This window comes from Bubalus kerabau, chromosome 13 (assembly GCF_029407905.1).
Source record: "Bubalus kerabau isolate K-KA32 ecotype Philippines breed swamp buffalo chromosome 13, PCC_UOA_SB_1v2, whole genome shotgun sequence".
Taxonomy (NCBI): Eukaryota; Metazoa; Chordata; class Mammalia; order Artiodactyla; family Bovidae; genus Bubalus; species Bubalus kerabau.
The window spans coordinates 43,936,050-43,962,951 of NC_073636.1; the positions used below are offsets into that span (position 1 = coordinate 43,936,050).

At 41.3% G+C, this 26,902-nt stretch overlaps 1 pseudogene; it reads left to right on the forward strand.

The window, feature by feature from the left end:
• Positions 1-26,902, forward strand: LOC129625177 (dihydrodiol dehydrogenase 3-like; annotated as a pseudogene).

Sequence of the window (26,902 nt, forward strand, 5' to 3'; positions counted from 1 at the left end):
ATGACGAAGGGCCAGAAGTATGCAGCTTTGCACTACGGACAGAAAGACATCTCCTGCCTTTGGTTATGCTCGGCGCCAAGAGTTAATAATAAACAGGGATGTTGCTTGTGAGAGCGGGTTGTGGGAGAAGCCCATGAGTCATTTACAGCACGCCGTCATTGAAATGTTTCTACTGATTATGTTTTAACTCCTTATGCGCTCTGCTGGCCGCATACTTTGAGCTCTTTGTTCCTGCTTCTATAAAAAAGCTTGACTGCAGAAATAAACTTGTCAGTCCTAGCAAGAGACTGTCCAAGTGTCCTTCATTCAGGTTCATCGCTTCCAAGTCCCGGGGAGAAAATCCCCAACAGTATTCTTGCCTGGAGAACCCCCTCTCTGACAGAAAAGCCTAACAGGCCACAGTCCACAGGGTTGCAAAGAGTCCTGTGCATAAACACAAGATTTTTTTTTTTTTGCCTGTGGCAGCTCTACCACAGTGAGGGCTGAGTGTGAATGTGGTGCAGCTGCTTGGCTTGCGGGAACCCCGGCGGCGCCAAGTGTGCAGGGACACCGAGTGCTTCTGCAGCAGGAGTTATGGCCCTATCAGAGTCTTTTTTTGAGTCTCTTGTAGCTGGCGATCAGAAGACCTCTTTGGCCAGTCTTTGTTCATATCTCCGCCCATTCAGGCACTTAGAGGGCTCCTTTGCCTGGGGCCCTTCTTTGTTGTTGTTGTTGTTGTTTGGTGCATCAGGCACTTAAAGGGGCACCTTGGGTCCTACTCAGTCATTCAGCGCTCCAGGGGTTTGATGTGCCAGCCTCTCTGCTGTTCATCTGCTGATGCTCGCAGGTGAGGAGAGAGAGGCTATGTTGATGGCTCTACCCTCTGTGCATGACTCAGCAGTATCGCCTTACTTCCATGGCTGCCTAGCTTTCCTCCACAGGCATTTCCCACCACAATCTCCTCCCTCACATCCCCTCAATCCGTCTCTCCACAGTCAACAGTAGCCCACGCACTGGGATTGCTCCACAATCCCTAAACTCCAGCTCCCAGTCACTGAAACTTCCAGGAAACCTGCATTCCTGCCCAGCGTATGTATGGCTGTGGTAAGGACTCTCTGAATCTCATTCCATTTAAGCTGCCACAGATCAGCTGTTTCACTCTCAGCCTTAAATGTTTCTCCTCTGACTCAGACAATTGCCCTGCTGTGGGGATAAAACTCCTGCTTCAGTTCCCCCACCCACCAATAGCAGGTCCAGTCCTACTAACACTCCTATTTTCCCTCCTACTTCCTTTGTCCTACCCACACTGTTTTGTGTGATTCTATATATTCTTTTCCACTGGTCAGGTACACCTGTCTGCTCTCAGCTGGTGTTCTGCATGCACGTCTGTGTCTGAAGGTGTATTCCTGATGTATCTGAGGAGAAAGATGTACTCCACGTCCACCTATTCATCTGCCATCTTGTTCTCCCATGGTCAGCGTTTTGATGAGTTCTTCATTCATTCATTGATTTACTCAACAAAACTCTATCAAACACTTTTAATAAGACAGTTTTTTGTCAATACATAAAGCAGACAAGAATGAAATGAAAGTGTCTTGAAATGATAGTCTAGAGGAGGGTGAAGATAAAAAGTGAAATCATGAGTATTTAGCTGTTAGAAATGGATCATTGCCCTTTGAGAGATGACTGCCAACAGCATCTTGCATTTCTGAGAGCTGAGATGCAGAGGCATTGACTAACCTTCCTGCCACACTAATTCTTATCTGTACAGGGAACAGCCTTGCAACATAGAGACAGTGGCTCCCTCCAGAGAAATGGTGGGTGTGCTTACTGTCCAGTGATATGAAGAAAACATCTCCATCCAGAGAAAGGGCAGGCATGCTGAGTGCTTAGTGCAGTTTGTCCAGGGCCCCTAGACTTAAACTTTTCCTCCCATCATTGCCTGTTTAGGTGTCACCTTGTCTCACCACTTCAATCTTTAGAAAGAAAGAGTTAAGAATGAATCTTGGTGTGGTGAACATTTTCACAATATATATGTACACTAGATCATCAAATGGTAATCTTGAAGACTACATAATGAGACATGTCAACTATGTCTCAGCAAAGCTGAAAAACAATACTCGTAGATTGGATATGGCATTTGTTGTGGGTGATAAATATTCCCTCTTTTACCAGCATCCATGAAACTGAAAGGTTGTTGCTGAACCATGAAAGACACCGGGATTCTTGGCCTCCGGAGGAGAAGAATTCAATCCGGGGCCAGAGACGAGGCTTGATGGCTCAGAGCTTTTGTGTAATACAATTTGCCAACCAGTCCATTCTAAAGGAGATTAGCCCTGGGATTTCTTTCGAGGGAATGATGCTGAAGCTGAAACTCCAGTACTTTGGCCACCTCATGTGAAGAGTTGACTCATTGGAAAAGACTCTGATGCTGGGAGGGATTGGGGGCAGGAGGAGAAGGGGATGACAGAGGATGAGATGGCTGGATGGCATCACTGACTTGATGGATGTGAGTCTGAGTGAACTCCAGGAGTTTGTGATGGACAGGGAGGCCTGGCGTGCTGCAGTTCATGGGGTTGCAAAGAGTGGGACACAACTGAATGACTGAACTGAACTGAAAGTATAAAAGGTATCTAGAAAGCTTCTGACATAGACATCAGAAGGGGGCAGAAAGAGTACCCTTCTTGTTAGTCTTAACAATGGAGTTATATACTTTTAATTAGTTATTACAGTGAATCAATAGAATGTCTGGAGGTTGTAAAGATCTTACTAGACTCACTCCCATAATTTACATTTTAATATAACAGGATTAGGCAGAATGTTTTCAGGAAGGAGAAACTGTCCTCAAGCAGGATACATTGTTGTTGTATAATCCCCAGTACAGAGTTTAAACTGAGTTCTGTAATTGACTAAGACTAAGAAGAGATGGCAAGAATACACAGAAGAACTGTACAAAAAAGATATTCATGACCCAGATAATCACGATGGTGTGATCACTCACCTAGAGCCAGACATCCTGGAATGTGAAGTCAAGTGGGCCTTAGAAAGCATCACTATGAACAAAGCTAGTGAAGGTGATGGAATTCCAGTTGAGCTTTTCCAAATCCTGAAAGATGATGCTGTGAAAGTGCTGCACTCAATATGCCAGCAAATTTGGAAAACTCAACAGTGGCCACAGCACTGGAAAAGGTCAGTGTTCATTCCAATCCCAAAGAAAGGCAATGCAAAAGAATGCTCAAACTACTGCACAATTGCACTCATCTCACACGCTAGTAAAGTAATGCTCAAAATTCTCCAAGCCAGGCTTCAGCAATATGTGAACCGTGAACTTCCAGATGTTCAAGCTGGATATAGAAAAGGCAGAGGAACCAGAGACCAAATTGCCAACATCCGCTGGATCATGGAAAAAGCAAGAGAGTTCCAGAAAAACATCTATTTCTGTTTTATTGACTATGCCAAAGCCTTTGACTGTGTGGATCACAATAAACTGTGGAAAATTCTGAAAGAGATGGGAATACCAGACCACCTGCTCTGCCTCTTGAGAAATTTGCATGCAGGTCAGGAAGCAACAGTTAGAACTGGACATGGAACAACAGACTTGTTCCAAATAGAAAAAGGAGTTCGTCAAGGCTGTATATTGTCACCCTGTTTATTTAACTTATAGGCAGAGTACATCATGAGAAATGCTGGACTGGAAGAAACACAAACTGGAATCAAGATTGCCGGGAGAAATATCAATAACCTCAGATATGCAGATGACACCACCCTTATGGCAGAAAGTGAAGAGGAACTAAAAAGCCTATGATGAAAGTGTAAGAGGAGAGTGAAAAAGTTGGCTTAAAGCTCAACATTCAGAAAATGAAGATCATGGCAACCGGTCCCACCACTTCATGGGAAATAGATGGGGAAACAGTGGAAACAGTGTCAGATTTTATGTGGGGGGCTCCAAAATCACTACAGATGGTGATTGCAGCCATGAAATTAAAAGATGCTTACTCCTTGGAAGGAAAGTTATGTCCAACCTAGATAGCATATACAAAAGCAGAGACATTACTTTGCCAACAAAGGTTCGTCTAGTCAAGGCTATGGTTTTTCCTGTGGTCATGTATGGATGTGAGAGTTGGACTGTGAAGAAGGCTGAGCACTGAAGAATTGATGCTTTTGAACTGTGGTGTTGGAGAAGACTCTTGAGAGTCCCTTGGACTGCAAGGAGATCCAACCAGTCCATTCTGAAGGAGATCAGCCCTGGGATTTCTTTGGAAGGAATGAGGCTAAAGCTGAAACTCCAGTACTTTGGCCACCTCATGTGAAGAGTTGACTCATTGGAAAAGACTCTGATGCTGGGAGGGATTGGGGGCAGGAGGAGAAGGGGACGACAGAGGATGAGATGGCTGGATGGCATCACTGACTCGATGGACGTGAGTCTGAGTGAACTCCGGGAGTTGGTGATGGACAGGGAGGCCTGGCGTGCTGTGATTCATGGGGTCGCAAAGAGTCGGACACGACTGAGCGACTGATCTGATCTGATCTGATCTGAAGGAATGCCAGCGCAGGAAGGCTGAGAGGAGAAGTATCTCCTCTCCACGTTCAAGTTCAAGAGGGGTCGTGGTGAGGAGATACCCCTCGTCCAAGGTAAGGAGCAGCCGCTGTGCTGTTCTAGAGCAACCATGAAGAGATACCCCACGTCCAAGGTAAGAGAAACCCAAGTAAGGTGGTAGGTGTTGCAAGAGGGCATCAGAGGGCAGACACACTGAAACCATAATCACTGAAAACTAGTTAATTTAATCACAAGGACCACAGCCTTGTCTAACTCAATGAAACTAAGCCATGCCATGTGTGGCCACTCAAGATGGGCGGGTCATGGTGGAGAGGTCTGAAAGAATGTGGTCCGCTGGAGAAGGGAATGGCAAACCACTTCAGTATCCTTGCCTTGAGAACCCCATGAACAGTATGAAAAGGCAAAATGATAGGATACTGAAAGAGGAACTCCCCAGGTCCGTAGGTGCCCAATATACTACTGGAGATCAGTGGAGAAATAACTCCAGAAAGAATGAAGGGATGGAGCCAAAGCAAAAACAATACCCAGCTGTGGATGTGACTGGTGATAGAAGCAAGGTCTGATGCTGTAAAGAGCAATATTGCATAGGAACTTGGAATATTAGGTCCATGAATCAAGGTACATTGGAAGTGGTCAAACAGGAGATGGCAAGAGTGAATGTCGACATTCTAGGAATCAGAGAACTAAAATGGACTGGAATGGGTGACTTGAACTCAGATGACCATAATATCTACTACTGTGGGCAGTCACCTAGAGCCAGACATCTTGGAATGTGAAGTCAAGTGGGCCTTAGAAAGCATCACTACGAACAAAGCTGGTGAAGGTGATGGAATTCCAGTTGAGCTATTTCAAATCCTGAAAGGTGATGCTGTTAAAGTGCTGCACTCAATATGCCAGCAAATTTGGAAAATTCAGCAGTGGCCACAGGACTGGAAAAGGGCAGTTTTCATTCCAATCCCAAAGAAAGGCAATGCAAAAGAATGCTCAAACTACCGCACAATTGCACTCATCTCACACGCTAGTAAAGGAATGCTCAAAATTCTCCAAGCCAGGCTTCAGCAATACATGAACTGTAAACTTCCAGATGTCCAAGCTGGTTTTAGGAAAGGCAGAGGAACCAGAGATCAAATTGCCAACATCCGCTGGATCATGGAAAAAGCAAGAGTTCCAGAAAAACATCTATTTCTTCTTTAAGGACTATGCCAAAGCCTTTGACTGCATGGATCACAATAAACTGTGGAAAATTCTGAAAGAGATGGGAATACCAGACCACCTGACCTGCCTCTTGAGAAACCTAGATGTACATCAGGAAGCAACAGTTAGAACTGAACATGGAACAACAGACTGGTTCCAAATAGGAAAAGGAGTACATCAAGGCTGTATATTGTCACCCTGCTTATTTAACTTATATGTAGAGTACATCATGAGAAATGTTGGGCTGGAAGAAACACAAGCTGGAATCAAGACTGCCAGGAGAAGTATCAATAACCTCAGATATGCAGATGACACCACCCTTATGGCAGAAAGTGAAGAGGAACTAAAAGGCCTCTTGATGAAGGTGAAAGAGGAGAGTGGAAAAGTTGGCTTAAAACTCAACATTCAGAAAACTAAGATCTGGTCCCACCACTTCATGGGAAATAGATGGGGAAACAGTGGAAACAGTGTCAGAATTTATTTTTCTGGGCTCCAAAATCACTGCAGATGGTGACTGCAGCCACGAAATTAAAAGATGCTTACTCCTTGGAAGGAAAGTTATGACCAACCTAGATAACATATTGAAAAGCAGTGACATTACTTTGCCAACAAAGGTCCGTCTAGTCAAGGCTATGGTTTTTCCAGTGGTCATGTATGGATGTGAGAGTTGGACTGTGAAGAAAGCTGAGCACCAAAGAATTGATGCTTTTGAACTGTGGTGTTGGAGAAGACTCTTGAGAGTCCCTTGGACTGCAAGGAGATCCAATCAGTCCATTCTAAAGGAGATCAGTCCTGGGCGTTCTTTGGAAGGAATGATGCTGAGGCTGAAGCTCCAATACTTTGGCCACCTGACGTGAAAAGTTGGCTCACTAGAAAAGACTCTGATGCTGGGAGGGATTGGGGGCAGGAGGAGAAGGGGACGACAGAGGATGAGGTGGATGGATGGCATCACAGACTAGATGGACATGAGTTTGAGTGAACTCCAGGAGTTGGTGATGGACAGGAAGGCCTGGCGTGCTGTGATTCATGGGGTCACAAAGGGTTGGACACGACTGAGTGACTGAACTCAACTGAACTGAATAAATCAGGGCTCCCCTAGTGGCTCAGATGGTAAAGAATCTGCCTGAAATGTGGGAGACCTGAGCTCGATCCCTGGGTCGGGACGATCCTCTGGAGAGGGAACTGGCAACGCACTCCAGTAGTCTTGCCTGAGAATCCCATGGACAGAGGAGTCTCATAGGTACAGTCCAGTATTTGCTTTTGTCATACATCTTGTACCTTTTTTGATTTTGCTCAGACATCTCAAGGAATAAATCCTCTCCATGACTACAAGTTTATTCTGAGTCCTTTGGGTTCTTCCAGCAAATCTCTGAAACTGGTGGTGGGCTTGGAGTCCTCTGATATCTGTGGTCGGCTGGGGTTGAAGGGTTTCTGGGTGACCATTTAATCACTGACCAGGAATGTTAGGGAAACTGTCATAGGTCCATCACCACAAATACAGAACTAAACAAAGGCATGAAGAAATGTTGATTCTTAGTATGATCAAACTTGTGCCTTAGCAAACTCTTAATCATGTGAATATTCAACAACTGCTTTTCTTGTTTGCATAGGTTCCTAAGAGTGAAGCTCTTGAGGTCACCAAATTTGCTATAGAGGTTGGATTTCACCATATTGACTGTGCTCATTTGTACCAAAATGAAAAGCAGGTTGGCCAGGCCATTCGAAGCAAGATTGCAGTTGGCACTGTGAAGGGAGAAGACATATTCTACACTTCAAAGGTTGTGTGTGCTGTGTGTATGTGCATGTGTATGCAAGTGACTGGGGGCAGATGACAATTATGTAATACGATTAGTAGTTTGCTGAACAGTGCTTATTGGTAACCCCCTTTTTTTTTTCACACAAATTAAATCCAGTATCTTCAATCTAGTATACTTCTCCTCTCACTGTGCCCCTCAAAGAGAGTAATTGTAACTTTCTCATCCTTGGTGTGTTCAAATTTTAATTTTAAATTAAAGTCACTTTACTTCTTTGAACCTAGAGCAGAGCCATGTGATTTAGTATGGGCTAATGAATCAGGGCTTCCCTGGTGGCTCAGATGGTTAAGAATCTGTTTGAAATGCGGGAGATATGAGTTTGATCCCTGGGTCGGGAAGATCCACTGGAGAGGGAAATGGCTACCCATTCCAGTATTGTTGCTTGGGAATCCCATGGACAAAGGAGCCTCGTGGGCTACAGTCTAGGGGTTGCAAAGATTCGGACACAATTGAGTGACTAAAACTATACTATATTTACTTAATGAATACTTTACCTGAGACAACCTGGGAGCAGATTATAGCTTTTCATATAATCTGGGAGACTTCTCGAATTTCTTCACAATCTGAATCTCAGTTATCAATTCCAAGAGTAAGAGAGCATTTGAGAGGCACTTTGTGCACTACACAAAATCTAGCCCAAGTGTCTCAAATGTTTATTATGTTCTGCTCACATTAATGTGTTCAAAGCACTTTTCCCTAAAGTTATGTAAACAAGATAGTAATTAACTTTGAGAAGATGGATTGTTTGATCAAATTAGACTAAGTTTGTGCTTTTACACTCTATCAAGCATAATTCAGTTGATGGGCATGGTAATTATTTGATGAAGTTATTTATATCTTGATTCATTTCATTCCATTGTGAAAGATGTACTGATGACAAATTCAATCAAATAATGAAATTTACATGGATAGGTTAGATAAAGAATGTAACTCAAGAAGAAATGGGATGGTTTTTCCCATGGTTGTCTCTTTATAACCAATAATAATGTCTAATTATTAAGTGAAAGAAGACAAGCACAATTATATACAGCAATCATTTCTCACAATTTCCTTTGTTTAATCTCTACAGGTTTGGTCCACTTTCTTTCAACCAGAGTTGGTCATACCAGCCTTGGAAAAGTCACTGAAAGATCTTCAACTGGACTATGTCAATCTCTATATTATTCATCATCCAGTGGCTCTGGTGGTAGGTGATTTGTGTGATCAGCTCTGTTTTATTTCTTGGGTCAGAATGTCTATAACTTGCATGGATGGTTGACAAGATTTTTTTTAGTAGGTTTGAAGGGAAGATTACACTAGAGTAGAATCCCCTAAATAATCATTTGTGATCATCATTTTGGGGAGGTTCTTTGAACCTCTTACCTGCCTCCAGAGAAACAAGTTAAATAATCTGAGTCTCTTGGCCTCAAAATCTTGAGGAAGTGGAAACAGGCAAGTTCTGCGCATGGGGCTGATTAGGTTTCAGAGTCTGGGGATCTCACTACAGAGTTCGGTGAAGAGTGTTGAGCGCTGACACAGCCTCACACCTGAACAGGATGAGGTCTTGTCATCTCTCACCCTTTCATGTTTCATGGATTTGGTGGTGTCCTTCTGGGTGGGTCTAAACCTCACAGTCTTCTCAGGACTCAGGAGACCTTGCCTCCGCTGGCGCCTGTATTTATGGTGACATTTGCAGACTGCACTTAGCTGTTAAGAACTGTATTATGTGGAGGAGAATTTTCCAGTTTTTCCAGTGGTTAGGACTGTGTACTTTCATTGCTGAGTCAGGGTGTTTTGAGGGAGTGGGTTCAATTCCTATTCAGGGAACTAACATACAGCAAATCCATGGCACAGCCAAAGCAAAGTAACAAGAGCAAAGTCTATTATGCAGAACTCATTTTCAGAATACAGAATTCTACTCAAGTCATCCTTTGCCAAAGAGTTTATTGGACTGTGTAGATGGTAATTCCCATCTATATAGATTTAAGGATTCCTAATACTTGACAGTAATGTCTCTGATTTTCTATTTCTTGTAATTACATCACTCTTGATTTGCTTGATGTTTTTCTCAGCATTTTCCATCGCTGGCAGATTGACCTTGATCAGTTCAAGTCTCATTGACCTTGATCAGTTCAAGCTTCATCAGTCCAGAATATTTGAGAGTATGTCTGCATCTTCCACATAACTTATCAGCCTAAGGAGAACCTTGCTGGTTCATGTGTATGCCCTGAAGCTATCTGATGTTCAGAGTGCAAAGGAATTCTGATATTTATCGAAGATTGCAATTTTTATGCAAGCGGTAAGGCATAACTTACTGTTACTCCCTATACAATAAAGGCATTTTGCAAGAGGAAAGTATAAGAGGCAGAAAAAATTTCACTTAAGGCACTGACAGTTCCCAGGAGAATGTAGGAATACAATATCCATCAAAACATAGAGTAAATATAAGAGATTAGTAGAAAATTGCCTTTTAAAAACATTGCTGATAACTCCATTTACAAGCCACTTTGCAAATAATAGTATCCGGAACGTTGTAAACATACCTTATGGAGATTTAGCATCCTAGTCCCAAATGTGCATGGGAGGCTGGCTAAGTGTTCAGATAAATCACTCGGTCGTGTACAACTCTTGCAACCCCATGAACAGCAGCACACCAGGCCTCCCTGTCCATCACCAACTCCCGGAGTTCACTCAGACTCATGTCCATTGAGTTGATGATGCCATCCAACCACCTCATTCTCTGTCATCCCTTTCTCCTCCTACCCTCAATCTTTCCCAGCATCAAGGACTTTTCAAATGAGTCAGCTATTCCCATTAGGTGGCCAAAGTATTGGAGCTTTAACTTCAACATCAGTCCTTCCAATAAACACTCAGGACTGACCTCCTTTAGGATGGACTGGTTGGATCTCCATGCAGTCCCAGGGACTCTCAAAAGTCTTCTCCAACACTGCAGCTCAAAAGCATCAATTCTGCACTTAGCTTTCTTTATAGTCCAACTCTTACATCCATACATTACCACTGGAAAAACCATAGCCTTGACTAGACAGACCTTTGTTGACAAAGTAGTATCTCTGCTTTTTAACATGCTGTCCAGACTGGTCTTAATAATCTTCCTGCCAAGGAGTAAGCGTCTTTTAATTTCATGGCTGCAGTCACCATTTGCAGTTATTGTGGAGCCCCCCAAAATAAAGTTTGCCACTGTTGCCCTGTCTATTTGCCATGATGTGATGGGAGCAGATGATATAATCTTCGTTTTCTGAATCTTGAGCTTTAAACCAACTTTTTCACTCTACTCTTTCACTTTCATCAAGAGGCTCTTTATGTCTTCTTCACTTTCTGCCATAAGGATGGTATCATCTGCATATCTGAGGTTATTGATATTTCTTCTGGCAATCTTGATCCAGCTTGTGCTTCATCCAGCCCAGCATTTCTCAGGATGTGCTCTGCATAAAAGTTAAATAAGCAGGGTGACAATATACAGCCTTGACATACTCCTTTTCCTATTTGGAACCAGTCTGTTCTTCCATGTCCAGTTCTAAGTGTTGCTTCCTGACCTCCATACAGGTTTCTCAAGAGGCAGGTCAGGTGGTCTGGTATTCCCATCTCTTTCACAATTTTCCGCAGTTTATTGTGATCCACACAGTCAAAGGCTTTGGCATAGTCAATAAAGCAGAAATAGATGTTTTTCTGGAACTCTCTTGCTTTTTCCATGACCCAGCGGATGTTGGCAATTTGATTTCTGGTTCCTCTGCCTTTTCTATATCCAGCTAGAACATCTGGAAATTCACTGTTCATGTACTGCTGAAGCCTGGCTTGGAGAATTTTGAGCATTACTTTACCAGCATGTGAGATGAGTGCAATTGTGTGGTAGTTTGAGCATTCTTTGGCATTGCCTTTCTTTGGGATTGGAATGAAAACTGATCTTTTCCAGTCCCATGGCCACTACTGAGTTTTCCAAATTTGCTGGCATATTGAGTGCAGCACTTTCACAGCATCATCTTTAGGATTTGAAATAGCTCAACTGGAATTCCATAACCTCCACTAGCTTTGTTCATAATGATGCTTCCTAAGGCCCACTTGACTTCACATTCCAGGATGTCTGGCTCTAGGTGAGTGATCACACCATCATGATTATCTGGGTCATGAAGATCATTTTTGTCCAGTTCTTCTGTGTATTCTTGCCACCTCTTCTTAATATCTTCTGCTTCTGTTAGGTCCATAACTTTTCTATCCTTTTTTGAGCCCATCTTAGCCTGAAATATTCACTTGGTATCTGTAATTTTCTTGACGAGATCTGTAGTCTTTCCCCTTCTATGGTTTTCCTCTATTTCTTTGCACTGATCACTGAGGAAGACTTTCTTATCTCTCCTTGATTTTCTTAGGACCTCTGCATTCAAATGGGTATATCTTTCTTTTTCTCCTTTGCTTTTCACTTCTCTTCTTTTCACAGCTATTTGTAAGGCCTCCCCAGACTGCCATTTTGCTTTTTTGCATTTCTTTTTCTTGGGGATGGTCTTGCTCTCTATCTCCTGTACAATGTCACAAACCTCTCTCCATAGTTCATCAGGCACTCTATCTATCATATCTAGTCCCTTAAATCTATTTTTCACTTCCACTGTATAATCATAAGGGATTTGATTTAGGTCATACCTGAATGGTCTAGTGGTTTTCCCTACTTTTTTCAATTTAAGTCTGAATTTGGCAATAAGGAGTTCATGATCTGAGCCACAGTCAGCGCCCAGTCTTGTTTTTGCTGACTGTATAGAGCATTTCCATTTTGGCTGCAAATAATATAATCAATATGATTTCAGTGTTGGCCATCCGGTAATGTCCATGTGTAGAGTTTTCCCTTGTGTTGTTGGAAGAGGGTGTTTGCTATGACCAGTGCATTTTCTTGGCAAAACTCTATTAGTCTTTGCCCTGCTTCATTTTGTACTCCAAGGCCAAATTTGCCTGTTACTCCAGGTGTTTCTTGACTTCCTACTTTTGCATTCCAGTCCCGTATAATGAAAAGGACATCCTTTTTGGGTGTTAGTTCTAAAAGGTCTTGTAGGTCTTCATAGAACCGTTCAACTTCAGCTTCTTTAGTGTACTGGTCAGGGCATAGACTTGGATTACTCTGATATTGAATGGTTTGCCATGGAAATGAACAGAGATCATTCTGTCGTTTTTGAGATTGCATCTAGGTACTGAATTTTGGACTCTTTTGGTGATTATGATGGCTATTCCATTTCTTCTAAGGGATTCCTGCCCACAGTAGTAGATATAATGGTCATCTGAGTTAAATTCACCCTTTCCAGTCCATTTTAGTTCGCTGATTCCTAGAATTTGATGTTCAGTCTTGCAATCTCTAGTGGAGGTGATGGAACTCCAGTTGAGCTATTTCAAATCTTGGAAGATGATGCTGTGAAAGTGCTGCACTCAATATGCCAGCAAATTTGGAAAACTCAGCAGTGACCACAGGACTGGAAAAGGGCAGTTTTCATTCCAATCCCAAAGAAAGGCAATGCCAAAAGAATGCTCAAACTACCGCACAATTGCACTCATCTCACACACTAGTAAAGTAATACTCAAAATTCTCCAAGCCAGGCTTCAGCAATACGTGAACAGTGAACTTTCTGATGTTCAAGCTGGTTTAGAAAAAGGCAGAGGAACCAGAGACCAAATTGCCAACATCCACTGGGTCATGGAAAAAGCAAGAGAGTTCCAGAAAAACATCTATTTCTGCTTTATTGACTATGCCAAAGCCTTTGACTGTGTGGATCACAATAAACTGCGGAAAATTCTGAAAGAGATGGGAATACCAGACCACCTGACCTGCCTCTTGAGAAACCTGTATGGAGGTCAGGAAGCAACAGTTAGAACTGGACATGGAAGAACAGACTGGTTCCAAATAGGAAAAGGAGTATGTCAAGGTTGTATATTGTCACCCTGTTTATTTAACTTATATGCAGAGTACATCATGAGAAACACTGGGCTGGAAGAAGCACAAGCTGGAATCAAGATTGTCGGGAGAAATATCAATAACCTCAGATATGCAGATGACACCACCCTTATGGCAGAAAGTGAAGTGGAACTAAAAAGCCTCTTGATGAAGGTGAAAGAGGAGAGTGAAACAGTTGGCTTAAAACTCAATAATCAGAAGACGAAGATCATGGCATCTGGTCCCATCACTTCATGGGAAATAGATGGGGAAACAGTGGAAACAGTGTCAGATTTTATTTTTGGGGGCTCCAAAATCACTGCAGATAGTGACTGCAGCCATGAAATTAAAAGATGCTTACTCCTTGGAAGGAAAGTTATGACCAACCTAGATAGCATATTCAAAAGCGGAGACATTACTTGGCCAACAAAGGTCCGTCTAGTCAAGGCTATGGTTTTTCCAATAGTCATGTATGGATGTGAGAGTTGGACTGTGAAGAAGGCTGAGGGCTGAAGAATTGATGCTTTTGAACTGTGGTGTTGGAGAATACTCTTGAGATCCTCTTGGACTGTAAGGAGATCCAACCAGTCCATTCTGAAGGAGATCAGCCCTGGGATTTCTTTGGAAGGAATGATGCTAAAGCTGAAACTCCAGTACTTTGGCCACCTCATGTGAAGAGTTGACTCATTGGAAAAGACCCTGATGCTGGGAGGGATTGGGGGCAGGAGGAGAAGGGGATAACAGAGGATGAGATGGCTGGATGGCATCACTGACTCGATGGACATGAGTCTGAGTGAACTCCGGGAGTTGGTGATGGACAGGAGGCCTGGTGTGCTGCGATTCGTGGGGTTGCAAAGAGTAGGACACGACTGAGCGACTGAACTGAACTAAACTGAACTGAACTTGCAATCTCTTATTTGACCACTTCGAATGTGCCTTGATTCATGGACCTAACATTCCAGGTTCCTATGCAATATTGCTCTTTACAGCATCGGACGTTGCTTCTGTCACCAGTCACATCCACAACTTGTTGTTGTTTTTGCTTTGGCTCTGTCCCTTTGTTCTTTCTGGAGTTATTTCTCCACTGATCTCCAGTAGCATATTGGGCACTTACCGACCTGGGGAGTTCATCTTTCAGTGTCCTATCTTTTTGCCTTTTTATACTGTTCATATCGTTCTATAGGCAAGGATACTGAAGTGCTTTGCCATTCCTTTCTCCTGTAGACCACATTTGTCAGAATTCTCCACCATGACCCGTCTGTCTTGGGTGGCCCTACATGGCATGGCTTAGTTTTATTGATTTAGACAAGGCTGTGGTCCATGTGATCAGAATGGCTAGTTGTCTATGATTTTGGTTTCAATCTGTCTTCCCTCTGATGCCCCCTCTCAGTGCCCTCTCTCTGGCTAAGTGTGGAGAAATTATTTGGTAACATCTCTAAAATGACTGCTTCTATTCCAGCCAGGGGAGGCACTTTTCCCAACATATGAAAATGGAAAAATGACATATGACTCAGTGGACCTCTGTTGCACATGGGAGGTGAGTCTAGGGAAGGAGCCAGGAGAGGGGTCGGGGGATCCTCCTTCATTTCTTCCACCTGTGAGAATGGGCTGTGGCCCATCAGACACAGCAGTTCATAAATCTAAGGGCTGTGATGCTGGGGTTGTGAGGGAGAAAACCATTGCTCAAATCTTGACACAGAAGAACTGTGGAGGATAATTTAGGAATGTGAAGACAGGTATCTATTTCCTTCCATGTGATGTATCTTCTCTGGGGTTTTTCTAAGGAGACTGTAATTCTTCTTGTGTCAGAAACTTCTTCCCCTTTTTTCTTCCTTATAATCAATGCTAATTCTTGACAAGAGACACTTTTAATAATTTTTTTTTTTGCAGCCATTAACCTTGTTTTATTGCCCATTCCAAGTGACTGTTCACGACTGTTCACCACCCCTCCCTCCCAGGCCCTGGAGAAGTGTGAGGACGCAGGGCTGACCAAGTCCATCGGGGTGTCCAGCTTCAACCACAAGCAGCTGGAGAAGATCCTGAACAAGCCAGGGCTCAAGTACAAGCCCGTCTGTAACCAAGGTGAGCAGCTTGGCTCCTCTCCCTCCTGCTCTTCAGAGCCTCCTTCTTGCCCTGGAGCCAGATATCTGTCTGTCCTCCCCTCCTCTTCATCCGACCTTTGGTGACAGAAGGTTCTAGAGTGCAGAGCCTCTGTCTGGACAGTGTGAATAGAATCCATAACAGTATCTTTGATAAGATCTGGGAGGAAAAGGTGGGGATGGCTTCCTGCTAAATTGTGATGAGGCCTAAGGGAAGGTAATGGAGGTGAAGGGGATTAGAATAGTACCCAGAACTTAGAGGAAGGAGGTGTTCCTCTGAGCTGAAAGCATTACCAGAAATCAGCATGAAAGTGCTCAGATGAAACTGTGTACAGGAAGGAAGACCATGAAAACACGGAATGGGAAGTAAATAAAGAGAAAACCAGGTGAGACAGGTGTTAAGTGTTTGTGTGGAGTTTGGATGCCTGAATCCTTAGTCTTGGTGTCCCCACTTCAACAGGGAGCACAATACAGAGAAATGTGCTGGAAACTATGAAAGTCACCCAGGTTAGAGCATGAAGTTAAATGCTTTTGGGGATACTGACAGTTTATGGAAGGATTACTCAGGATTTAGAGCAGACCTTGTGATTTACTCAGTCTTATTCTTGTTTCCACATCTATTTCTAGCATAAAATTGTTAAACACATTTTTCTGTGTCTTTCTGTGCTCTTACTTTTTTTGGTTCTTTGTGAGAAAACTTAAAAGGAAATCTATCCTTTTACCAAATTTTTAACTATACAATGCAGCAATGTTGTTAACTCTAGGCACAATGGTGTACAGCAAATCTAGAGTTTATTCATCTTGTATAATTGAGATTTATTAGGATTAGCAATTTCTGATTTTTCCTGCCTCCCACCCCCTGGTGACAAGCACTCTACCATTTAATTCTGAGTTTGACCCCTCTCCATATATATTATAACTTATATATGATATATATGTCATGTAGTATTTATCCTTCTGCAATGGCCTTATTTCATATGTACCAAAGTCTTTAAGGTACAACTTTCAGTTAAAGAAAAAGAATCTTCTATAATTCAAGAAATATACATTTATATCAGTTATATATATATATATGTGTGTGTGTGTGTGTATATATATAATCTTCTCAGTTATAAAAGTTAGGAATTTAATGTGATCCTGGCATTAGTTTTTTTTTTTGCTCCTATGTTCTCATGTGAAAAATTTCAGACATTAGAAAAGTTAAGAGTATGGCAGGGAATATATATATATATATATATATATATATATATATATATATATGTATATGCTGCTGCTAAGTCGCGTCAGTTGTGTCCGACTCTGTGTGACCCCATAGACGGAAGCCCACCAGGCTCCTCTGTCCCTGAGATTCTCCAGGCAAGAACACTGGAGTGGGTTGCCATTTCCTTCTCCTTTTCCTATGATACCTCTAGGAAGGCATAAAAACTTACAAAGGCCTAGAATTCAATTTGTAAACATCTTTGGTCAAGTTCCATGAATATCCTATTGGTATAGAAGAGAAAAATTCAACCAGGTTTTTGCCTTCAGGAAAAGTTCATCACTATTTTGTACTTTTACAGATTGCATTCACATAGCTAACAGCCACTGATTTCCTATTTGCTTGGCTGCAAAAGAAAATGTATTTGAAAGTAAATCTGTAAGACAACAAAGGAACATGTCTGTTATACATCTGTTCAGTATCTATCAACTTGGGATGGGAAGCAGAGCTTGAATTTCTTTAAGGGCAGTGAAGAAGTAATTGATCTGAGAAAATACCTACAAGCAGAAAAAACTAAATATGACCACCTCAAGATATACAGGTTAAAAAAAAAAATCAGTCTTACAGGATAATAACAAATTAGTACCTGAGAACCCTTAAACTCTGTGAAATAAGTTCAATCACTTCCTCTGATATATTAATAAATATCAAGTCAGAGTAATTGAAGGACTCTAAATGAAATAAATAATATAAACATGAAATATAATTTATATAAATTAGCATTTTAATAGCTCCAGGCACTAAAAGCAATTTTGTTTCCAAATAAGGCGATTATATGAAAATATTAATATTTGTTCTGCCATATATAAGCAAAAATTTGAAGATAATCTCACCATCTTTCATTTCATCAGCATGCATCAATTTCTACAGTTAAAATGAAATTTTTTTTATAAGTTCAAATTTAAACTTACTCTGTGGCCATAAACAATGCTTGTATAACACTGTTCATATAACATGTATTCCCGAGATTAATAAGACCAGTTTTCCCAGTTTCAGATTTTCCAGAAAGTCTAGACAAGCAAGATGCCAAAGAATTGGATTGAGAAGTCCAGGCACTTTGACTGAGAATCAATTTAACCTTCTCTTCACTGGGCTTAGGAAAATCCTGTAGATCATAAAGAGGAAAAGTAGTATAAAATATAAACTATTTTTTGTTATTAACACCATAAATAAGATTCTTCCACTGACATTTAATCTTTCTTTTTTCCCATTTAGTTTTGACATCACTGATAGTACTTGACCAGTCATCAAAAAAATCACAGTACATGGCAAAAATAATGGTCTCCAAAAATGAATAAATATCTCCTAGAGTTTATCAAGCTGAGGAATACTCAAGAAATAGGAACTCAAGTCACATTTGAACTATTTCTACTTCCTGTTTGCCAGCAAAATATTTTCAAAATGAACCTCTGCCATCAGAGAATACGTGGCAGTGCTATTCAAAGTCTGTAGAATGAGGACTTAGCACACAACTGAATTAGCTTAACAGTTTGCTTTCAAATTTCATAGTAAAATAAGAAATATCTCTTTATCATTCACTACTAATATTTACCTAGTATTAACGCTTAGAAATGAAATCTCAAAGTAGTCAGAGAATGAAAAATGAAAGTATCTAAGCACAGTGACCTCTGAGTTTAAAAAACAAAACTCCATCTCATGTTTAACCATAGAGAAAATTATTACAAGATACAGTTTCTTCCCCGCTTTGTGACATATGAGAGAAAATGTCCAGTGTCAGTGGTTTTCAAGCATGAGTGGAGTACTGGAGACTAAGGAAAGGTGGCAAAATCTTGAAGGCTTTTTTGGACTGCTGTTACCACCTAAAGTACTTAAACCTTGGAAAATACTTTCTGAAGGAATTTTAATCTTTTGATTTTATTGTTGTTGTTGACAACTAATGGAAAATGCTTCTTCTTGGCTTAACAGGGAGATCCGTGCAAACTGAGCCTACTTCAGTTATCAGAATTTTCAGCTTTTAGTGGTGAAGAATGACACTTAACAGCAGCAGTAGCTTTCATCTATGGACACAGCAACATTGCAGAAAGAGGTTAATATTGCTATTAAATCCATGACAAAAATCTTTTATAAATAAAGACATTTACTTCTGAAGTGTCCAAGGGTCATACCAGTAGTATACCTTCTTTGCTGAACAGTTTTGTGTTTTGGCCTCATCCAAACTCATTCTAAGTCTAACTAGAAACTCTATAGTAGAAAGAAAATGCTTTGTATTCATTTCAGATACAGAAGTAAAGATACTGAGACCTTATACTTTATTTCAGACCTCAAGAAGGAACATTATCAATAGAACTGATTTCTAACAACTTCTGAATACATCTAGCTGAAGGAAGTTCTCCAATTGTTTTGCTGTTCCCTGATTAAGCAATACATTTACTAAGAGGAAAGTGCGCTTTCTGTGACCCATTTTTCAAGACAAACTGAATCAATGCTTTTTAGATCCAGTATCCACACAAAGTTGAAAAACAGTGAGTTCACAAATAATTCAAGTAAAGATTCTAAGATATATGAACATTCATGAACAAGCCATAGCAAAAATTAAATAAAAATCAGAGAAGAAACGGAAGTCAAATACTGTAATTACAATGCCTTCCTTTGAATCTAAGATGTATCTTACATATTTTGACATTTCTGATATTGGGAAGCAACTTGTGTACATATCGACTTAATATATCATTTTTTAAAACAAATTTCCTCCAAAGCTGTTATGAATTTAAAGATATGCCTTGTCATTGTTGGTACTGTAGAACTGAAGAAATATGATTATTAATTTGGACAGTAATAGCACATAAGAAATACATCACTCTCTAAGAAATATTGAACCACAGTTCAAATTGCATTTTTCAAACAAAAAGCACATTTCCACAAAAAAGTAAATTGAATAGCTGGTTATAGGAATGTTTCATCGCATTCATCTATGACATCATAGGCTGCAGCTCCACAGACACTGGTACAACTGCCATCATACCTTTATTGCCTCCAGGATGGGTTCGTAGAGATCCGGAAATCCAGAGTAATGATACATCATACAGTGAATCAGTTCTGTTAACTGCACTAGGAAGGCTGTACTGGAAGGCAGGCCATCACTTTTGAAGGAATGAACCAAATTAACTACATGAGGAACAATCAGATGGAACGCCTTACATACATACATATATATATACATGCATTACATATATATATATATGCATTACATATATATATATAATTTTGATGATCTGGGTCTGATTGTGGTTCCTATATCACTTTGAATCATCTTTTTCAAGCATTTTTAACTTAGAATGGCCACTCAATCTTTATGTTACAAAGATATCCAGACAGGTTTTGACAAATAGAATGTATTTATCATTGTTATTTTGTGATGCTAATTAACTTGTTTCTGTAATCCTAGATTGTGTTAATTAATAGTTAAATCTGAACACCTTTCTATATTAAGGTTCAGTTCAGTTCAGTTCAGTCGCTCAGTCATGTCTGACTCTTTGCAACCCCATGAACTGCAGCATGCCAGGCCTCCCTGTCCATCACCAACTCCCGGAGTTCACTCAGACTCACGTCCATAGAGTCAGTGATGCCATCCAGCCATCTCATCCTCTGTCGTCCCCTTCTCCTCCTGCCCCCAACCCCCCCAGCATCAGAGCCTTTTCCAATGAGTCAACTCTTCGCATGAGGTGGCCAAAGTACTGGAGTTTCAGCTTTAGCATCATCCCTTCCAAAGAACACCCAGGACTGATCTCCTTTAGGATGGACTGGTTGGATCTCCTTGCAGTCCATGGGACTCTCAAGAGTCTTCTCCAACACCACAGTTCAAAAGCATCAATTCTTTGGTGCTCAGCTTTCTTCACAGTTCAACTCTCACATCCATACATGACTATTGGAAAAACCATAGCCTTGACTAGACAGACCTTTGTTGGCAAAGTAATGTCTCTGCTTTTGAATATGCTATCTAGGTTGGTCATAACTTTCCTTCCAAGGTGTAGGTGTCTTTCAATTTCATGGCTGCAATCACCATCTGCAGTGATTTTGGAGCCCCCAAAAATAAAGTCTGACACTGTTTCCCCATTTATTTCCCATGAAGTGATGGGACCAGATGCCATGATCTTCGTTTTCAGAATGTTGAGTTTTAAGCCAACTTTTTCACTCTCCTCTTTCACCTTCATCAAGAGGCTTTTTAGTTCCTCTTCACTTTCTGCCATAAGGGTGGTGTCATCTGCATATCTGAGGTTATTGATATTTCTCCCGGCAATCTTGATTCCAGCTTGTGCTTCTTCCAGCCCAGCATTTCTCATCATTTACTATGCATATTTGGTCTTCTTTCTTGTACACAGTTTCATCTGAGCACTTCCACACTGATTTCTGGTCATGCTTTCAGTTCAGAGGAACACCACCTTCCTCTAAGTTCTGGGGGACTAATCTAATCCCCTTCACCTCCATTACCTTCCCTCAGAAAATGTCGGTTTCATGCTTTGTTCCTTGCATGATCCCTGGTTGGAAGTGCATAGTGAGAAGTTGTCCCACTGTGTGTGACAGTACCTTTGTTCTCCTGGTAAAGCTATTAATAGCTAGATCTTTTATTTGGAGATGTGTATTTTCCCTGTTGAAATTACCTAGTCATCTGTTGGACAATAAGCATGATCGGGGGAAGTTTGATTTCCCCCAAGTTTTCACATAATGGTTGAGAATCCATTGATGACTTCTACCTGAATTAATGCATTGGAATGTTTTTCATTATTTTCCATTTTAAATGCTCTTTTTAATCTTCTGACCTGACATTTATTGTAAAAATATAATTGCCTCATTAATTCAGGATAAAATATACCTATTCCCTGATAGCTCAGCTGGTAAAGAATCGGCTACAATACAGGAGACCACAGTTCAATTCCTGGGTCAGGAAGTTCCCCTGGAGAAGGGATAGGCTACTCACTCCAGTATTCTTGTACTTCCCTGGTGGCTCAGATGGTAAAGTATCTGCCTTCAATGAGGGAGACCTAGGTTTGATTCCTGGGTTGGGAAGATCCCCTGGAGGCAGGCATGCAACCCACTCCAGTATTCTTGCCTGAAGAAGCCCATGGACAGAGGAGCCTGGTGTGCTATAGTCTATGGGGTTGCAAAGAGTTGGACATGACTGAATGACTAAGTACAACATTCCTATAAGACAGTGTAAAAATCTTTGTTCCTTCCCATTAATTGTCAGTTTCTAAAAAATGATTTGTTGTAATAGTCACAGTCTGTGGCAGGAAATGTTTTTTGCTCTTTGGGATTTTTATTGCCTCTGTGTGCTACATTTGCTTTCATTCATAACTCCCTTTGGTTCTCAAATCTAATCAAATGTCATCAGTGGAACCATCAAACTGGTTCTTTTGTCCTTCAGACATTTCTTCATATGATTTTGTGCAATTTCTTTCTTTCTGGCATAGTTTGATGTCCAAGGCTTAGAAAGCTCTTTTCCTGTCCCAGATCTGGAATTAAGCATGCGTGTTGGGGGTGTTCAGTGGTGTTCAGCAACCAAGATCTGGTCCATAGAATTACTTGCTTTCAGTAATGTCATTAAATTTTTACCTTCTCAGAGAACAGAGATATAAATTTCTTTTTAAAATATTTCTCTCCCTGGTGGTTCCAGTCATAATGTGATGTGACACAATTTTTTCTTTAGCATATATAATTTTTACTTTTAAGCTTTCTCTGGCACATTACCTTTCCATATAATCTAACACTCTTGTATACTGGCATTCTACAGGTGGAATGTTACCCTTATCTCAATCTGCTGGAGTTCTGCAAGTCACATGATATTGTCCTCATTGCTTATGGTGCTCTGGGATCCCAATGATCATTACAATGGTAATGAACGTTATTGATGGCAACAACGAATTTACCTAAAACTCTATTTTTGATGAAAATGTTATCATACTAAACTCAGTGCTTTGAAGATAACTCTCAACAGGCAGAGGGGAGACAAGACAGGTCGGAGAAATTTTCTTTTGTCTTCGCATCATCCAGCCAGTTTTCTTACATTGCATTTGTCTTGTATATAGATTTTAACACAAGTGTCTACTTTAAAATCTTTATATATTCCCCCATTTGAAAACTAAGACATGTTTGTCATAATCTACTTATTTATGGACTGATGAACACATTACTACTACTAGACTTTCCAAGCTTCCCTCACTTTATATCTAAAATCAGGATAGCATTAGTTGCTCAGTCGTGTCAGCTACTTGTGACCCCATGGACTGTAGCCCTCCAGGCTCCTCTGTCCATGGAATTCTCCAGGCAAGAATCCTGGAGTGGGTAGCCATTACCTTCTCCATGGGATCTTCCTGACCCAGGGATTAAATATGCATTGCAGGTGGACTCCTTACCATCTGAGTCATGAAGGTAGCCCCAAATCAGGATAATAATATGTAATTCCCAGGTGTATCATGATTGAAAAATAAGTATAATTTGAACCATTTTGTAAACGTTTGTAGAAGAATTGCACAATGTAAATAATGATGAAAAGCATGGTTTTAATTTTTAGACTACTCAACTTTTATCAACCCCTGAGACAAGTGTAAGTTAAAGGAAAAAATAGTTTGCAATCTTTTCCATCACGTTCTCCTTTTAAACCATTGTCTTTACTTTTGAGCTCTGATTGGAGAAGAAAACAACCACAGAGAAGTAAAAAAGAAACAAAATCCATGCGTTCAGCAGTCCTGGTCTCAACTCAATAATGCGCCCGAATCACCTGCAGATCTTTGTAAATACAGAATGGGAGGTGACACAGTTGAGGTTCTGATTCAGTTTGTCCTCAGCTAAGCCATGGGATTTGTGTTTCTGACAAGATCCCAGGTGATGCAGATGCTGCTGGCCCATGGACCACAGTTTGAGAAGCGCTGGTCTAGAGTAGAGATACTGGTCTGTTTGGGAAACTTCTTCATAAACTGACCATTCAGTCTCACCTCCTCAGGACTTCTGAATTTCCTTCCCAGTTGGACCCAAACCTCTCTTATCTCTTGGAGGACCCAGTTCTCTCTGCCATTGCCCCAAAGCACAAGCAAACTCCAGCTCTTGTTGCCCTTCGCTACCAAATGCAACGTGGGGTTGTGGTTCTGGCCAAGAGTTACAACAAGAAGCAGATCAAAGAGAACATGCAGGTGATGATGAGTGGGGCTGTGGGTAGAGGGCTCCTAAAGGATATCCTTCACAAGGGTCATTCCTTGTCCAGCTGGGACAGACACAACTTCCCTGTCCCCTCTTCTTGTCTGCATCCATCTGAAATGTCCTCCAGTCACCAGGGTAAGGTCAGCTCCTTGGGGCAGAGATTAATATGATTCTTCCTTCCTTCCAGGTGTTTGACTTTGAACTGACTCCAGAAGACATGAAAGCAATCGATGGCATCAACAGAAATACAAGATATTATGAACTTCTAATGTAAGTGACTGTTCACATACACAGTTTTTTGTTTTGTTTTCTTTTGTAGCAGGCAGGTCAGCAGGGGAACTAAGCTTTTCAAAAGCTTAATTCTTGGAAGAGAGTCCTGATTTCCAGTGTGGGAGTAAACCTGGGGCTTCCTGCCAACCTCAGAACAGAGGTTTCCTCCAGAACTCCGTCTCTTACCAACAGAATGTGATTGGGCCCAGGACAACTCAGAGTTGACATTGTGGTGAATTCACTATTATGTGTCCCTAATCCCTGTGCCTCGGAGAAAGCAATGGCACCCCACTCCAGTACTCTTGCCTGGAAAATCCCATGGACGGAGGAGCCTGATAGGCTGCAGTCCATGGGGTCGCAAAGAGTCGGACACGACTGAGCAACTTCACTTTCACTTTTCACTTTCATGCATTGGAGAAGGAAATGGCAACCCACTCCAGTGTTCTTGCCTGGAGAATCCCAGGGACAGAGGAGCCTGGTGGGCTGCCGTCTATGGGGTCGCACAGAGTTGGACACGACTGAAGGGACCTAGCAGCAGCAGCAGCAGCAGCAGCAGCAGCAATCCCTGTGCCTGGTGTACCTCCTCTCAGGGCCAAGGGACCTAGTAGCTACAGAGGGTGCAGTGTCTGCAGCTCACTCTTTTTTCAGAAAGTAAAAGTTAAAGTGTTAGTTGCTCAATCTTGTCTGACTCTTTGGGACCTCATGGCCTGTAGGCCACCAGGCTCCTTCTTTCAGGGACTGATGCAAATGTTTCACCTTTAATTCTTTATAGAATCAAGAGGAAATGATACACAATGACTGTGTAATAAGGACTCCATCCTGAATTACATTCATGCTTATCCTAACAAAATTTTAAATGTATTGTTGATACTATTTATGAAGGAGGGCCCATGAAAACCAACATGCTTCAGTGTGAGAAGTCACAGTTGGCCTGCCTCCACCCCCTCCCCTAAGTGTCTGGTGGATTTTCTCCCTGATGGACTTTTCTTTACCAAGGCATCATCTATTTCTTCCAAATTTATCTCTTTATTGACCTGTCCCTCATCACATCTCCCATTTCCTCATCCTTAAAATGTCACCAAATGAATTATAAGGAGATCATGAGCTTAACCGATCCTCCAGTGACTGCTGTGTCCTTAGTAGGACACACCCAGGTAAGATTGTCTGGGCTTCTGGTTTCTTGAGTTCAGACTTACCACAGTGTAACCTTTGTCCATCAGGGGTCCATTCTCTGGGGAGCTCCTATCTCCCTGACTTTGACTTAGTCACTAACATTGAATTCCAGTTGCCTAATTACTATAGGAGGATGTCAGGATTGAAAAGACAGAATACTAATCAAACAGGGAGAAGTTGAAAGGGAGTTTAGAGAGAAGCGAACACAAATTAGTGATGAAATGAAATTTTAGTTTCAAATAAAAGATCTCAAAACTCTTGTTTGTAGTGCTCACAGGCTTCAGTCATGTCTGACTCTTTGTGACCTTATGGACTGTAGCCCGCCAGGGTCCTCTGTCCATGAGATTTTCTGTCCATGGAAGATTCTTTACCCACTGAGCTACTTGGGAAGCCACCTTGTTTGTAAAGAAGACATATATATTTGTATTTATATATACATATACATGCTTATGGGCTTCCTAGGTGGTCGTAGTGCTAAAGATGTGCCTGCCAATGCAGAAGACACAAGAGATGTGTTTGATCCCTGGGTGGGAATTCCCTGGAGCAGTGCAGGCAACCCACTCCAGTATTCTTGCCTGGAGAATCTCATGGACAGAGAAGTCTGGCGGGCTATAGTCCTTAGGGTCACTAAGAGTTGGACACAACTGAGCGACTTAGTGTGTGCGTATATGTATGTATATGTATATTATGATTCTGAGAAAAGACATGATGAAAAATGAGAAAAGATAGCAAGTTACTTTTCTGTTCTCAAAAACTGTTAAGTGTATTCTGTGTTCTCCTTCATTATGCTGTGAATGCCTAGACTTACTCATCCTTGTAGGTTTATGTCAATAGCACAGCTTCTGGCACATGGAATGGCTCAGGATGCACTCTTTAATGAATTGAATTAAAAAGAACAAATTTAGAAAGAAAAATCAGACTATAAGGAAGGAAAACAGCAGTAATATTAATTAATAAATAACAAGTGTAGTCATATAATACAAATTAAGGAAGCAGTAGTCACATTTTATAGGTATGATTATTTAGGGGCATGTGATATTTCTTCAGTTTAATGTAATTTCTTAATGGAAGCATATTTTGGGGTATGCGCAATATTATTTTGAATGGATGTATGAGAAACAGCAAGGAATTCCTTACCTGTGATCCTTCTCATCACTTAGGGTCGAAAGTGGTATTGAAATGATCTCCACAGTTAGTCCTTAGGTCTTGCACACTCTTAAAAATTGTAACCTGAGTCAAACTACCTGTCACCATGGGGTGAATATTACACGTGAATGTTGGGACTGGACGTGCAGGTGCTGTGTGCACAAGGAGCAGATACCTGCTTGTGCTTCTCGGGGGAAAGGATGGGACGTGTTTCTGGACTTAAAGTTTTAGCCCATCCTGGCTGCATCACAGAGTAATCGTCTCTATGACAACATGACAGATTTAATAAATTATTCCTTCTCTTTCTCTTTCAGGGGGGTTGAACACCCTGAGTATCCCTATTCTGAAGAATATTGA